General features: G+C 35.8%; 1 protein-coding gene across 3 annotated transcripts in view; it reads left to right on the top strand.

Annotated features, from left to right (window-relative positions):
- GALNT13 (polypeptide N-acetylgalactosaminyltransferase 13) overlaps positions 1-14650 on the top strand; it is a 602015-nt gene that overhangs the window by 432408 nt on the left and 154957 nt on the right. The gene's annotated exons all lie outside the window — the stretch shown is intronic.

The following is a 14650-nucleotide window of genomic DNA, read 5'->3' as shown; positions in this document are numbered from 1 at the left end:
CTCTGAGATATTGTTTTTAAGTAAAAAAATGAAACATTTTGAGAAGATACAAATAAGAGGAAGACAGGGTTGCAATCTAGACAAAGAAAGCAAGTCATAAATTATATAATAGAAATTCAGCTGTACTGGTAAAATAATTTGTTGTGTTCTATTTTTGATAGTTTATAATAGGACTTATGTCATCAATGCCATTATTACGTAACCGGAAAGAACAGCAACAAAAACCCATGCCCACAACCTCTTTTCTACATTATCATCTATCACAGGTTTAGAAAAGTCAGTGTGGGTTCTAATTGACATGCTCAGGTTCTGAAAGTAGATAATGAGGCTGTGAAAATCCTTCTTTTATAGATGAAGAAGAGAATGAGCAGTATGAGCTTTCTTGTTAAGATCCAGTGTTACTCTGTAGAAAAGAAAAATTGGGGCAGTGCATGTGTAAATGTGTGATTAGGAGAAGGACTTTCTTCACACATTTTTAATCCTCCCCTGTGTCAAGACGCTATTGCCAGGAACACTATTTCTCATATAGATATATTTCTTGTTACAATAGAAACCCAGTCCAGATGTTCACAAAGTTGAGTTCTTTCACAAAGAGAGAGCATGTAAATTTGCAGGAAAGCAGTGACATTTATATAACCTTTTCATTTTCTTTTGATGATACTTGTTGAATTCAAATCATTACTTGTAGAGATATATAAGCTCAAACATCAAAAAAGAAGTAATGGACAAAAGAAATGTGTTATGTGTGATTATATACAATATACATTCAGGAATATAAGTAATTGTGAATAATTGTAACTGTGTATTATATTTACTCATAATGAATATTATTTGTGAAGCCAGGTGTTAGTCTTTTGTATAATTTCATATTGAATGAAAAAGGCAGATAAATGGTAGAACCATTTTTCATAATGTAATGAAATGACCAGCTTCAGAGTTTAAAGGTGAAAAAGAATGCCTGCTCTCTGGAACTAATGACTTGCTGCTCCAGAGGGACTCTTTGTATATTCTGGAAAATGTAGTTATTTTCATTGCGATAAATATCATTTGGAAGGTTGTTATTCATATAAAATTGGCTCATTTAAGCCCAGAAAGGTACTTTGGAAAGCAGTAAAAGAACTTCTTGAGAAATGTCTGGAAACATCCTAAGGGGCATTTATGCTTTTGTATGTCTCAAAGATAGCATTGCTGAGTGTGGAACCTGCCTGCTCTATATGGGCAAAGAGAGAAAACCACAAATCTGAAACAATAAATTGCTTCTCAGTGGAAAAGGAAGATGGAAAGTAAGCTGGAAACTAGAGTTGCATGCCTATAAACAATTCTAGCCCCGAGCAGTTTCAGATCATGCAAAAACAGATAAAATAGGTTGTATTGAGGAAGTCAGGAATCTGTCATTTGTATGATGGAAAGCCTTCTTTGAGTGGGTAACTATTTTTGTCATTACTGACAGTTTCTGTGACTCTTAAAATCATGAATTTCTTTGCTGTCATCTAAAATCATGGGGTTTCTGTTTTTCATTTTAGTTTGCATGAAGAGAAGTTGGTGTGGGGGGAGATTGGAAGGATACATACATGTGCGTTTACACTTAGAATTATATCCTTTTCTATAGTGTACATAAACACACACACACAAACACATGTTTATGAAAAATCTAAAAAGTTTATATTGAATTTTAAGTCTCCAGAAACTCCATAAACATCTGGTTAAGGAAAATGTTACAGTTCTTTCTAGAATTACCTCTGTGTATCTGTTCATTTTTCCAAGATATTTTATAAGGATACTCCCATTTTTTATACCAGGGCTTCTAGTACAAAATCTTATTCTCCACTTATGCAGTTGTTCAAAATGTGATCTTTAGGTACTGAGTCTTTGTGATTGAATGTTGACAACAATCTTGCTTCCTTCCAACATGCTCTATAAAATACTACCTTTCTACTTTATTGATTGGTTTAAGGATGCTTCAGTTCTGTCTTGAACTAAATGGGTACTCCTCTCTCAAAAGTGTATTTCTTGCAGTTTTGATACAATGGCCAATCAATTCTTACTGTATGCTATATTCTTTTATCTTTATTACCTATCTCTATAGCCAGAGTAGTTCAGAGACTTGTGTTACAGTGCTTAGAAATCTTCCTGTCACTTTATAGTCCTTGAAAAATATATGTTTTGAATAATTAGAACAATAAGTGAATGACTGAATCAATGAGTGAATTTTTAAAGGGGGCCCATTTTGTTTCATCTTTTCTATGGAATTCTCCATGGATGTCTGCTCTATATCAAGGAATCCCTTCATAATAATTGCAGCAAATCAGAACACTTTGTCCCAGCTCTCTATTCCAACCCTTGATAGCAGATCCACTGATAAAAGAGTGGTAGAACATACTTCTCATATGCCTGCATTCTCATTCCTTTGACTCTGCCACCAGAAAAGAAGGTTCCATTGCTTACCTGTGTGCTTTAGGTTATGATTCTACCATAATTATTGGCACACACAGTCATATAATTGTATCTTCCAGGGCCAATATAAAAGTCTAATAGGCATAATTTAGGAGGACAATAACATTTTCTAAGAAAGCAGCATAAGAGCTCATAAACTTAAAATGATTACTTTTACACATATCGATTTGTGTTTTCTCATGACCCCCAATAATTTAACGTTAAAAGGAGACATATAAATAGATACAAGTATGAATTACTTTTACTTGTTTTTTTCAAAATATTTACTCTATGTCCTGACTGTCTTCCGTATGCCCATTACCCTTTGGCAATATTGATAGAGTTGCAATGTCTAATTATGTCCCCTTAAAGGATATATGAATGAAGAGAAGCAATACTTTGAAACAGTGTTGAGGCCTGCATTTTCAGCATTTGTTTAGTTTGCTTTTCGGCTGTCTTTTTAAGGATGCAAATACTATAGCATCATCGATTTTTAAAGCCCTGTAGGCTTTTAAAGCCTGAGGCGGTTCTTACTAGTAATTGGGCTGTTTCAGCTTGAGCCAATCTGATTGTCCTGGCAAATCCTTTGAAGTGATCTGATGTAAGCAGAAACCACTCTACACAGAACATCCCTTTATAAATGGCAACATTTTTTTCCCCCTATTGGTCACAGGTAAAAAGCTTAAGAACTTTAATAGAGTGGAGTCACAGCACTGACTATATATTTGACATGCTTGCTGTTCTATAAATATTGATTTTCTTTCTTTGGAGAGGTAGATTTCTAACTGGGTATCAATTGACATGTGATTAGAAGCAGCTGTCCTTATATAACCTCCAGTTGTTCTTCTTCCTTTTCTTAATGGGCTGCTCTGCTCTTATTTTGAGCACAAATTGAAAATAAAATGGTAAAGATTCCCAAACAAAGATATTTATATGTAACTGGGAAAGCAGCTTACTTTCCTTGACATTATTGTAGTATTTTCATCTGTATTCCATCCATGTAAACAGAAACCACACATTCAAAGAAGGTTTGTTGAACTTATTTTGAAAGTTAACTCTCTAGTGTTAACATTTTTAAAATACTTTGGAAAAATCAGCTCATCAAAGGTAATCTTTGTTAATAGCATCTTTGGATCTTTTATTAAACTTTAAGGTCCACGTTCATTTCTATCTCTTGAAATTTGTATCTGAAAATACAAATGTTTTCAGCATGCTGATTTGTTTAAAAGATAACAATATTTAATAACCAGCCCTTTGAGTGTAGGGCCTAATTTCTTTTATAATTCATAAAAATGTAGTTTCTGGCTGATATCATAAGCACAGGTTTTGATGTTTCCAGCAAAATGTGCAGCATGCAGGGTTTTTTTTGTTTTCTTTTTAAATAATCCATGTGTATCAGTTTTGGGTTGAGTTAACATGAACACATCTGAAAATAGTGTGGCACTTCTGAAAATACATTTGTACCTATGAATTTTGAATTTTTGTTACTTATTAAGTGCTTTTTCATCAGTACCAACCATGGTATCACTGAGTGAATATGATATTATGAGGAGGAAATTCTCAATCATTTTGATATACTGTATCGTAACAACACATAATTTATATGCCTCTGCGATCCCTTGAAATGCTAAATGTTGAAGTAAATGATGACACTTGTATTCAATATTGTTGGTGTAGTGGACAGACAACTGCTTTTCCTCACTGTAGCCAATCACTGGTCAGTTTTTATTGTTGGTATTGTTACTAGTATTTCATGTGTATTTATTTGTATTTTTATAATAATGATCCTGCTTTGCTTCTATCTTCATCTGATGAGAATTATTAAGTTCTTGATTTGCACTGTGCCAGGAAAAGGGACATGGAAAAAATATTGTCTTTGCCTTTAAACAATGAACTGCCTAGATCGTCACAGTTAATTAGTTTAAATGGAAAATATTAAGTACTTAGTACATGAGGAACATACAGACAAGAATTGAAGGGGATACTTATAAAAACTGTTTACATTTTCCTAGTTTCCTCTTCCTCACTCAGAAACTTCAAAGTCAAATGAATCTTCAAGTTCTTTCCATTCTACTTACTAAGTTCTCTCTAGTCCAGTTATCTTCATTTTCACACGCATCTTGCATCCTGATAACTTCTTGATTGTCCTGATGGCTCTCCCTGCCTCAAAACTTGCCCACATTTCACTCACTCCTACAGTGCTGCTAGAGAACCTTCATAAACTTTGATCTCTCACTCACCTTAACACAAAGTCAAAAGTTTAGAACATGGCCAACAAGGCCCTATGTGATTTAGTTAACTTTTCACCCTATACTTTCAACCCTAGCAGTCCACATACCAACCATGTAGAACCATATTTAGAAGCAAAGCTCAACACACTTCCTGCCACTTTTAGGTCTTTGCATATGTCTAAAACAGTAGTTAATGAATGAATGAATGCTGCCACCTCCGCCTAAAATACCATCATCATCCATGAATCAAATTTGATATAATTCCCCCCCAAGAGCTCCAATGGTTCCAGGTACTTCCTCTGTTGTAGCATTTACGCATTTTTAAAGGACTTTTTTTTCCCTCCATTAAGCTATAAAGGAACTGTTTCTGTTATTTTTTTAATGTGTTTGTTTGGTTCCATTTGTATGTAGCGTTCATTGAGCTCATATTTTTAAAAATTGTATATGTCAGATGCAAATAAAATGTTTTCATCACCACCCCTGTCAGCCTTCCTTCAAATCCTTTTCCTATGCATTTGCATGAATATACATACATATACACACATATATAAGTAAATAAGATCATATAATGAGTACTATTTTCATTTCCTTTTTTAACTGAATATGTTCTTCAATATTTTATGTTTAATTCACAAAAGATTGTCTCATTTGACTCTGTGGCTAAATTGTAATATAATATATATCAAAGCTTATCCAATCATAGCAATATACAGCATTATCAGTTGTTTGCTGTTATAAAAAATTCCAAAAACATTATTGAAATAACATTTTGATGAACTTGGGAGGTTAATTCTGAACAATGTAACAGCATTAAGAAAGAGAGTGCTGGAGGCAGATTGCCTGGGTTAGTTCAAATCTTGGTTCCATGTAACCCCACTGTGTTTACTTAAGCTCTTTGTACTTACTTTCCTTATTATCAAGTGGGATTTATAATAATATGGCCATCCTCAGAGATTTTTGAAACTAATGAAAAAAGATACATAAATCACTTAGAATAGTGGCTCACAACTAGTATTAGATATCAGTTAGCATTAGATATTTCTGTTATTATTGACTAGATATATGCATAGAAGTAGATTTATTGGGTCAATGGATATGTAAATTTATATTTTGGTAGATATTTTCAAAACTTCCATCCAAAAAAACTGAAGCCGTTATCACTTTCACCAACAGTGCTTGAGCACTTATTCTATACTATCAACATTTCAGATCCTCAATACTTCTTTTTTTCATGTATATTTATCTGAGTCTACATATATACCTACATTTATTTACATCTGGATATATATTTTCATATATATGCACTTTCTCTTCCCACACTTTTACAAGGAATGAAAGTATACTGCCACTTTTTGTTATTTGGATTTCCTCTTTCCATTCCATACCTCTTGTTCACTTTACTTTTGGATATCTATGGTTCTTTTTAGATATGTATTCTGGTAATTAATCTTCTGTCTGTTATATACATGGAAAGGGTTTTCTCCCAAACTACTACATATGCTGTAATTCAATTGATATACAAAAATATATTTTAAAAAATTTTTGAAAAAGAATCTGTTTGTGTAAATTCTGTTTTCTTCTTTATGGCATTTATGGTTTTTTTCTGTGTATGTGTGTGTGAAAACAGTCTCTCCCAAGTCTAATACATTTTAGGTGCCCCATAAATATTTGTTGAATGATTTAGGTTTGAGTTGAGTAAAATGCATGTTTTTTTTTTTAAGTGGTCAGTGATCTCTCTGGGCAATAAACATGAGCAGAAATGTCAGATGAGATAACTCTCATTATGTAAAATATTATCATCTTTATCCATGGGACATAAATAAAAGTATCCACCATAAAATTTCTGATTTTAAAGCTATTAATATGATTATATCAGTTCCCAATACAGTAATTCTTGCCTAGTGTCTTGAATTGTATTCATAGTTCATAAAATTAATAAACAGGTGATATAAATAATGTTTATTGAATCTTGCCAAAATATTGATATTGAACACTAAGGGTGGATCATTGTATTTCAGGATCTTTGATTAGCAATTCACAACTATTTCAGAAAACTAACCCCTTAAATAATTTTATTAATATCAAATCTGGGCAAGTTCAAAGTATTTCTAGAGTGAATAAATGTAGCAAGTTCTAGTGAAGATCTGTTCACAGACTAATCACTGCCTTCTAGGGTTTAGATACCAAACTTACTCAGGCATTAGACTTTGCTCCCTGTTCCAACTAAGTGTCACATAGCCTTTGTCTAATGCGTGTGTGTTTGTATGCAACCAATTTATTATTCTGAAGTTTCCAATTAGAAAATTCTACCCCAGTTGGATTGGATGGATCATGATTAGTATCCATATCCTTATGACTTGTTCCAACAGTCAAAGTAAAAAGTTTCAGTGTTTTTAAATTGGTATAAATGGTCAAGAACCCCTGTGTAAGATGTGTGGGTTTTTACTGTCAGGAGTTGGCTGAGAGTTTTTGCTTGATGTAAAAACATTAAATATGAATCAAACATGATTCAGGTGCATACAGAGGTTTTATCATACCTACTTTCATCTTGTCATCTTCAGAGTTCCCTAACTTCATTATTTAACTTTAAAGTACTTAAAACTGAACACCTTAAAAATTATATAGTCAGTTACATCTCATTTCAATTCCCATTCTTAACTGATTTGAGGGAATCACTCCGACACTCAGCAATAGTTACGTCATAAATTGGTTGTCATGTGATTACACATTGCAGATTTCTTATTTCTAATACTCTCAGGCTAAGGCCCCTGGATTAGGTGTTCTGGAGGGTCATCTTTGCCTAATTCCTATGTTATCATCATCTTTTGCTATTTTACATAAAATATGAGTTTAATTCTGGAGTTACCTAGTTAAATACAATCTTTTGAAAGTGAGAAGAAAGGATAATTTTTAGAGAATTAGAAAGAAAACTACAGTCTTTCCTAGATCCAATAATGAACTATCTAGTGTAAACTTTCCAGATGTGCTCAACTGTGTTTTTTTTAATAGTTCCTTGCAAAAGTAAAACAAAAAACAAGAAAGCAAAATCATAGCCACATACTTGCCTATCAAATATTCAATTTTAATGATGGATTACCTTAGCATCCTAATAATTTACAATCTAATGCCCTTGAAAGTAGATCTTCTTTAGCATAACAACACAAATTCTCTGGAAAATAAGAGTTTTACTTTTAGCAATTGTTTTTATCCAGTGTGCTTCATTTTCAAGGCAAACAATTCAATATCACAGTATCCAAGAATATGCTTCTACCAGCAATGTTGAAGAAGCTTAAGTTGAACAGTTCTATGAAGACCTACAAGACATTCTAGAACTAATACCCCCCCAAAATGTCCTTTTCATTACAGGGGACTGGGATGTAAAAGTAGAAAGTCAAGAAACACCTGGAGTAACAGGCAAATTTGGCCTGGGAGTACAGAATGAAGCAGGGCAAAGGCTAATAGAGTCTTGCCAAGAGAACACACTGGTCATAGCAAACACCCTCTTCCAACAACACAAGAGAAGACTCTACACATGGACATCACCAGATGGTCAATACTGAAATCAGATTGATTATATTCTTTGCAGCCAAAGATAGAGATGCTGTATACAGGCAGCAAAAACAAGACTGGGAGCTGACTGTGGCTCAGATCATTATTATTATTGCCAATTCATTATTAGTACTGCCAATTATTATTGCCAATCATTGCCAAATTCAGACTTAAATTGAAGAAAGTAGGGGAAACCACTAGACTTCTCAGGTACGACCTAAATCAAATCCCTCATGATTGTACAGTGAAGGTGACAAGTAGATTCAAGGGATTAGATCTGATAGAGTTCCTGAAGAACTAAGAACTATGGATAGAGGTTCTTGACATTGTACAGGAGGCAGTGATCAAGACCATCCCCAAGAAAAGGAAATGCAAAAAGGCAAAATGACTGTCTGAGGAGGCCTTACAAATAGCTGTGAAAAGAAGAGAAGCAAAAGGCAAAGGAGAAAAGGAAAGATACACCCATTTGAATGCAGAGTTCCAAAGAATAGCCAGGAGAGATAAGAAAGGCTTCCTCAGTGATCAATGCAAAGAAATAAAGGAAAACATTACAATGGGAAAAACTAGAGATCTCTTCATGAAAATTAGAGATACGAAGGGAACATTTCATACAAAGATGCGTTCATTAATGGACAGAAATGGTATGGACCTAACAGAAGCAGAAGATACTAAGAAGAAGTGGCAAGAATACATAGAACTATACAAAAAAGATCTTCATGACCCTGATAACCATGATGGTGTGATCACTCATCTAGAGCCAGACATAATGGAATGTGAAGTCAAGTGGGCCTTAGGGAGCATCACTATGAACAAAGCTAGTGGTACTGGTGGAATTCCAGTTGAGCTATTTCAAATCCTAAAAGATGATCCTGTGAAGCTGCTGCACTCAATATGCCAGCAAATTTGGAAAGCTCAGCAGTGGCCACAGGACTGGAAAAGGTCAGTTTTCATGCCAATCCCAAAGAAAGGCAATGCCAAAAAATGCTCAAATACAACACAATTGCACTCATCTCACACTGTAATGCTCAAAATTTTCCACGCCAGGCTTCAACAGTAGGTAACCGTGAGCTTCCAGATGTTCAAGCTTGTTTTAGAAAAGGCAGAGGAACCAGAGACCAAATTGCCAACAACTGTTGGATCATCAAAAAAGCACGAGAGTTCCAGAAAAACATTTACTTCTGCTTTATTGACTATGCCAAAGCCTTTGCGTGGATCACAACAAATTGTGGAGATGTGAATACCAGACCATGTGACCTGCCTCCTTAGAAATCTGAGAAATGCAGGTCAAGAAGCAACAGTTAGAACTGGATGTGGCACAACAGACTGGTTCCAAATAGGCAAAGGAGTACACAAGGCCGTATATTGTCACCCTGCTTATTTAACTTACATGCAGAGTTCATCAGGTGAAATGCCAGGCTGGATGAAGCACAAGCTGGAATCCAGACTGCTGGCAGAAATATCAATAACCTAAGATAGGCAGATGCCACCACACTTATGGCAGAAAGTGAAGAAAAGAGCCTCTTGATGAAGGTGAAAAAGGAAAGTGAAGAAGTTGTCTTAAAATTCAGCTATCAGAAAACTAATATCATGGCATCTGTTCCCATCACTTCATGGCAAATAGATGGGGAAACAGTGGAAATAGTGACAGGCTATTTTTGGGGGCTCCAAAATCACTGGGTATGGTGACTGCTGCCATGAAATTAAAAGACACTTGCTCCTTGGAAGGAAAGCTATGACCAACCTAGACAGCATATTAAAAAGCAGAGACATTACTTTGCCAAGAAAGGCCTAGTCAAAGCAACAGTTTTTCCAGTAGTCATGTATGGATGTGAGAGTTGGACTATAAAAAAAGCTGAGTGCCAAAAAATTGATGCTTTTGAACTGTGGTTTTGGAGAAGACTCTTGAGAGTCCCTTCGATAGCAAGGAGATCCACCCAGTCCATCCTAAAGGACATCAGTCCTGAATATTCATTGAGAAGGACTGATGCTGAAGCTGAAACTCCAGTACTTTGGCCACCTGATGCGAAGAACTGACTCATTTGAAAAGACCCTGATGCTGGGAAAGATTAAAGGCAGGAGGAGAAGGGGAAGACAGAGGATGAGATGATTTGATGGCATCACTGAGTCAATGGACATGATTTTGAGTAAACCCCAGGAGTTGGTGATGGACAGGAAAGCCTGGCATGCTGCGCTCCATGGAGTTGCAGAGAGTCATACATGACTGAGTGACTGAATTGAATTGAATTGTGGTTATGAGTGAAGAGAGCTTTGCATCTATTTGTTGAAAGGAATGAATGCTGAACAATGGATACCGGCCAGGATGAAAAGGAGACATGGGGAGGGCTTTCCAAAGGAAAGGGGAAATGATTCCTGAAAAGGCAGGATACCCGTTTAACAAATAGGCTTTTTGCATAATTTTATCAGAAGCAGCATTGATATGGAGCAGTAGTAGTAGTAGTTGTTTAGCCACTAAGTCGTGCCCAATTATTTTGCGACCCCATGGACCTTAGCTCACCAGGCTCCTCTGTTCATGGATTTCCCAGGCAAGAATACTGGAGTATTCCTGGAGTGGGCTGCCATTTCCTACTCCAGGGGATCTTCCTGACCCAAGAATTGAACCCATGTCTCCTGCATTGGCAGGCATATTTTTTTAACCTCCAAGCCACCAGGGAAGCCCTTATGTGGTGTAGTCACTGTTGATGTGGATTGTCAATGCCTAAGAGAAAGTGGCTGCCATGTTGATAACTGACTGGCTCAGAATCACTTCCTGGAAAGCTCTACTCTAGCATCTACTTGGCTCTGTTTTCTTTCATTTGACTTTCTCATGTTTAGAATCACTGTATTTTATTAACAAAGCAGTGAACAAGAAAAAAAGCAGTGAGGGATGGTCTTCTTGGCAGGCTTCCAAGTGCTTGTACCATTGGAATGTTGTCCATAAATGTTTATGTAAGATGCCATAATGTACTTACAGAAGTCTTTTTCATCATGGATGTCAGTAAAGAGCAATAGAGAAGGTTGGTGGGTATGTGGGAAAAACCAAAATGCATGGTCTAATACAAGTCATACCATAAAAACTGTATTTTATTTGTAAAAATCCTGGTGTTCCCAATGGTAAACCTTCTTCACTCTATCTCTACAGCTTTCTTATCTTTCAGCAGCCAGTCTAGCCAGTCCTAGGATAGACCAGAGAGGTTGAAGAAGGCTCTTTCTTTACTTCTACTTCCAGATGCCATCTCACTCTGGTACTAAAACCCAGATATTTATCTGCGCAAACCTGTGTCATCCAAGATTCTAAATTTGATTGCTAGCTTCATCTGAATTCAGACTCCTGGGGACATTAACATTGAAAGCATGGTTTTTCCCTGTAGAATATTTTCCAGTAAGAGTCACTTGATGTTTTGGTTTCCCATTTTCTTCTGGTATTTATTGGTCTCTCAGGAAAATCCTTATTATGTAGGTGGGAAAGACAGTAAGTGGAGAATCATCTTAGGGAAAAGGTATTAGCCACTAGTGTCATAAATGTATTGTGCTTAAGATTTGTCCAGGTAATGTAAGATGAGAGGGAATGCTGGGGTCTAAAGTAGGTGATTTTAGGCCAGGGAGGAGTGGAAATGGAAGAGAAGAATGATATCCTAGGGTTATAACTCAAGAGCCAGCTTGGCCACATCATGATGAAGGGCACCAAATCTGGATAAGACAGACTTGAAAAAATAGTAGCTGTTTCCCGTGGTGGAGCTTTGGTGATGTTTTCCATTGTCAGCCTTTCTTCCTTTCTCCTAACCCATGATCCTTGCCAAGTGACCCCTATTTTCCCATACTTGCTTCCAGCTTCTTTTATTCTACCATCTTTTAATTTTTTTTAGTTAAATATAACCAATAAATGCTATTTCTTCTCATTCTTTCAATTTCTCTATAAATTAAAACATTAATAGAGAAAATATGTCAATATTTTTGATCAAATAATGCAAACAGGTATACAGAAGTAAGTCATATTCCAGAAGTAGCTATGTAAGCTTACACAACTTGTAACTTTACTAGTCATATAATCTCTTTATCCCTCAGCTTCTGCATCTATAAAGTGGGAATTTTATAATATTTATCACACAGAATCTCATTTTGACATCTCATTTATCTCACATATTCCATTTTTGTGAGCAATAATGAGATACATTATATACAGATACTGAACTGTATCTGAAGCATACTAAGGACTTAACAAATTATAAATAATAAATATCTGAAGAAAATAATAAAAGGATGCACTAGCCAAGGGTCAAGTATTTTATATATAAATATGTGTGTATTCTATTATTTATGAAAAGGTTATCAATTAAAATATTGTTGATAAATAACATATATGTGACAAAATATTTATATAATAAAATGACGGTTTCTTTTATATAAGATACATTTCTGGGCAGAGATCACAGACTGCTTTGAGAATTTGTTAAGTCTGTAAAACTATTCCCAGTTGGATACATAAATATACAACTTTGTTCATATAGGTTTGGAATTCATGGAGGCTTTGATTCCTACTTATGGATTTCAAAGGCATGTAGGATTCTAGGACTCTAGCTTTAAAGGCAAATTACAAACCTTGAATTTGAATTTAATATCTAAACATGTAGATTTGTTTATTGGGAAAGTGACAGTTTCTCAGGTATTGAATATTTTTTATTTAAATTAGTAGCTGAAAATGATAATCTCTAAGTTCAATTATAACTTTCTATATTCTTCTGAAACAAGGAGCTCCCCTACTTCTTTTGAAATATGAGACCATTTTCTGCTCCCTGATTATGTTGATATAAACAGGATGATTCAGAAGCACTCACTAAGGAGGGATACATTCCACTGACTCAGGTCTTTTAAATTAGGGCAAGAATCAGGGGGCAAGAGCCAAAAATAAAGAGGATCAGAACCTTGCTCTCAGACAAGAAAAAAATTAAGTAGGCTTGTAACTGGATATTGTGGCAGGCTTAGTTTGAAAGAGCTCTGACTCGGGGTAGGAAGCAATTTCAGAATTTTTAATAGTATTTTGTTTATCTTTGTATTTCAGCCTTCATAATTTTATTCTTGAGATCTAGACTTTAATTGGTGGTGTGCATGTGTACTCAGCCATGTCCAGCCTTTTGCAACCCCATGGAATGTAACCCACCAGGCTCCTCTGTCCACAGGATTTTCCAGTCAAGAATACTGAGTTGCCATTTTCTACTCCAGGGGATCTTCCCAACCCAGGGATTGAACTCACATCTCCTGTGTCTCCTGCATTGGCAGGCAGATTCTTTACCACTGCACTACTTGGGAAGCCAAAATTGGTAGTCAGTTTTTATTATCAGTTCTTTTGTGCTGATTCTTGCTATCTGTTACTGCAATGCAAATTATCCTAAAACCTAATAGGTTAAAACATAATATTTTATTGTATCTCATGATTCTGTGGATCAGAAGTTCAGGCAGGGCTCAACAGGGTGATTCCTCTGCTCCATGTGGCATTGACTGAAGTTACTCAGTAGTATTCAACTGTAATGTGGGTTGGTCTGGGGAGTCCATGCTGGCTTTTCTTGCATATCTGGCACCTTCCTATGATGGCTAAAAGGCTGGTCTGAGTAGGATGGTCAACTGAGGGGCTTGTTGTTGTTTAGTCGCTCAATCATGCCCAACACTTTGAAACCCCGTGGACTGACTGCAGCATACCCTGTCCTTAACTATCTTCCAGACTTTGCTCAAACTCATGTCTATTGAGTCGATGATGCCATCCAACCATCTCATCCTTTGTTGCCCCCCTTTCATCCTTCCCCCAGTCTTTTCCAGCATCAGGGTCTTTTCCAATGAGTCTCCCTTCACATCAAGCGGCCAAAGTATTAGAGCTTCAGCTGAAGTGCTTATCAGTGGCCTTTCCAGTATAATGGTCTAAAGGTACTCAGATAACTGTCAAAGAAGCTGACTTCCCTTTGAGTAAATGTTTCAAGGGGCCTGGGCAGAGGTGCAAGGATTCTCATGAGAGGCTTGAGAATCCCAGAATGTCCCTTCAGCTACATTCTGTTAGTTTAGCAAGTCATTAAAGCAAATAGAATCAAGGAGAGAGAGTTTAGACTTTCTATCTATCTCAAAGGAAGGAATAGCCAAGTATCTGTGACCATCTTTAATCTATCAGATTTTTCCCCTAAACTTTGAATAAAGAGGATTCAGTTAATCATACTTTTTGATTCATGGCTATGATTTGCTTTCTTTTTTCTTTCTTTTCTTTCCTCCCTTCCTTTGTTCTTCTTCCTCCCTCCCTTTCCCCTCCTCTTCCTCTTTTTTCTTCAGCCCTCCTTATAGATAACATTACATTTTGTTTAATATGTATATATCTTTCTTCATAGTTATACTTTTGGGAGTTTTTATTTGAATATTTTATTTAAAACTGTATTGTTTGTGGTTAATTTATTTTTAATTAG

This window comes from Cervus elaphus, chromosome 33, assembly GCF_910594005.1.
Source record: "Cervus elaphus chromosome 33, mCerEla1.1, whole genome shotgun sequence".
NCBI lineage: Eukaryota > Metazoa > Chordata > Mammalia > Artiodactyla > Cervidae > Cervus > Cervus elaphus.
This window is presented reverse-complemented; position numbering and strand designations above follow the sequence as displayed.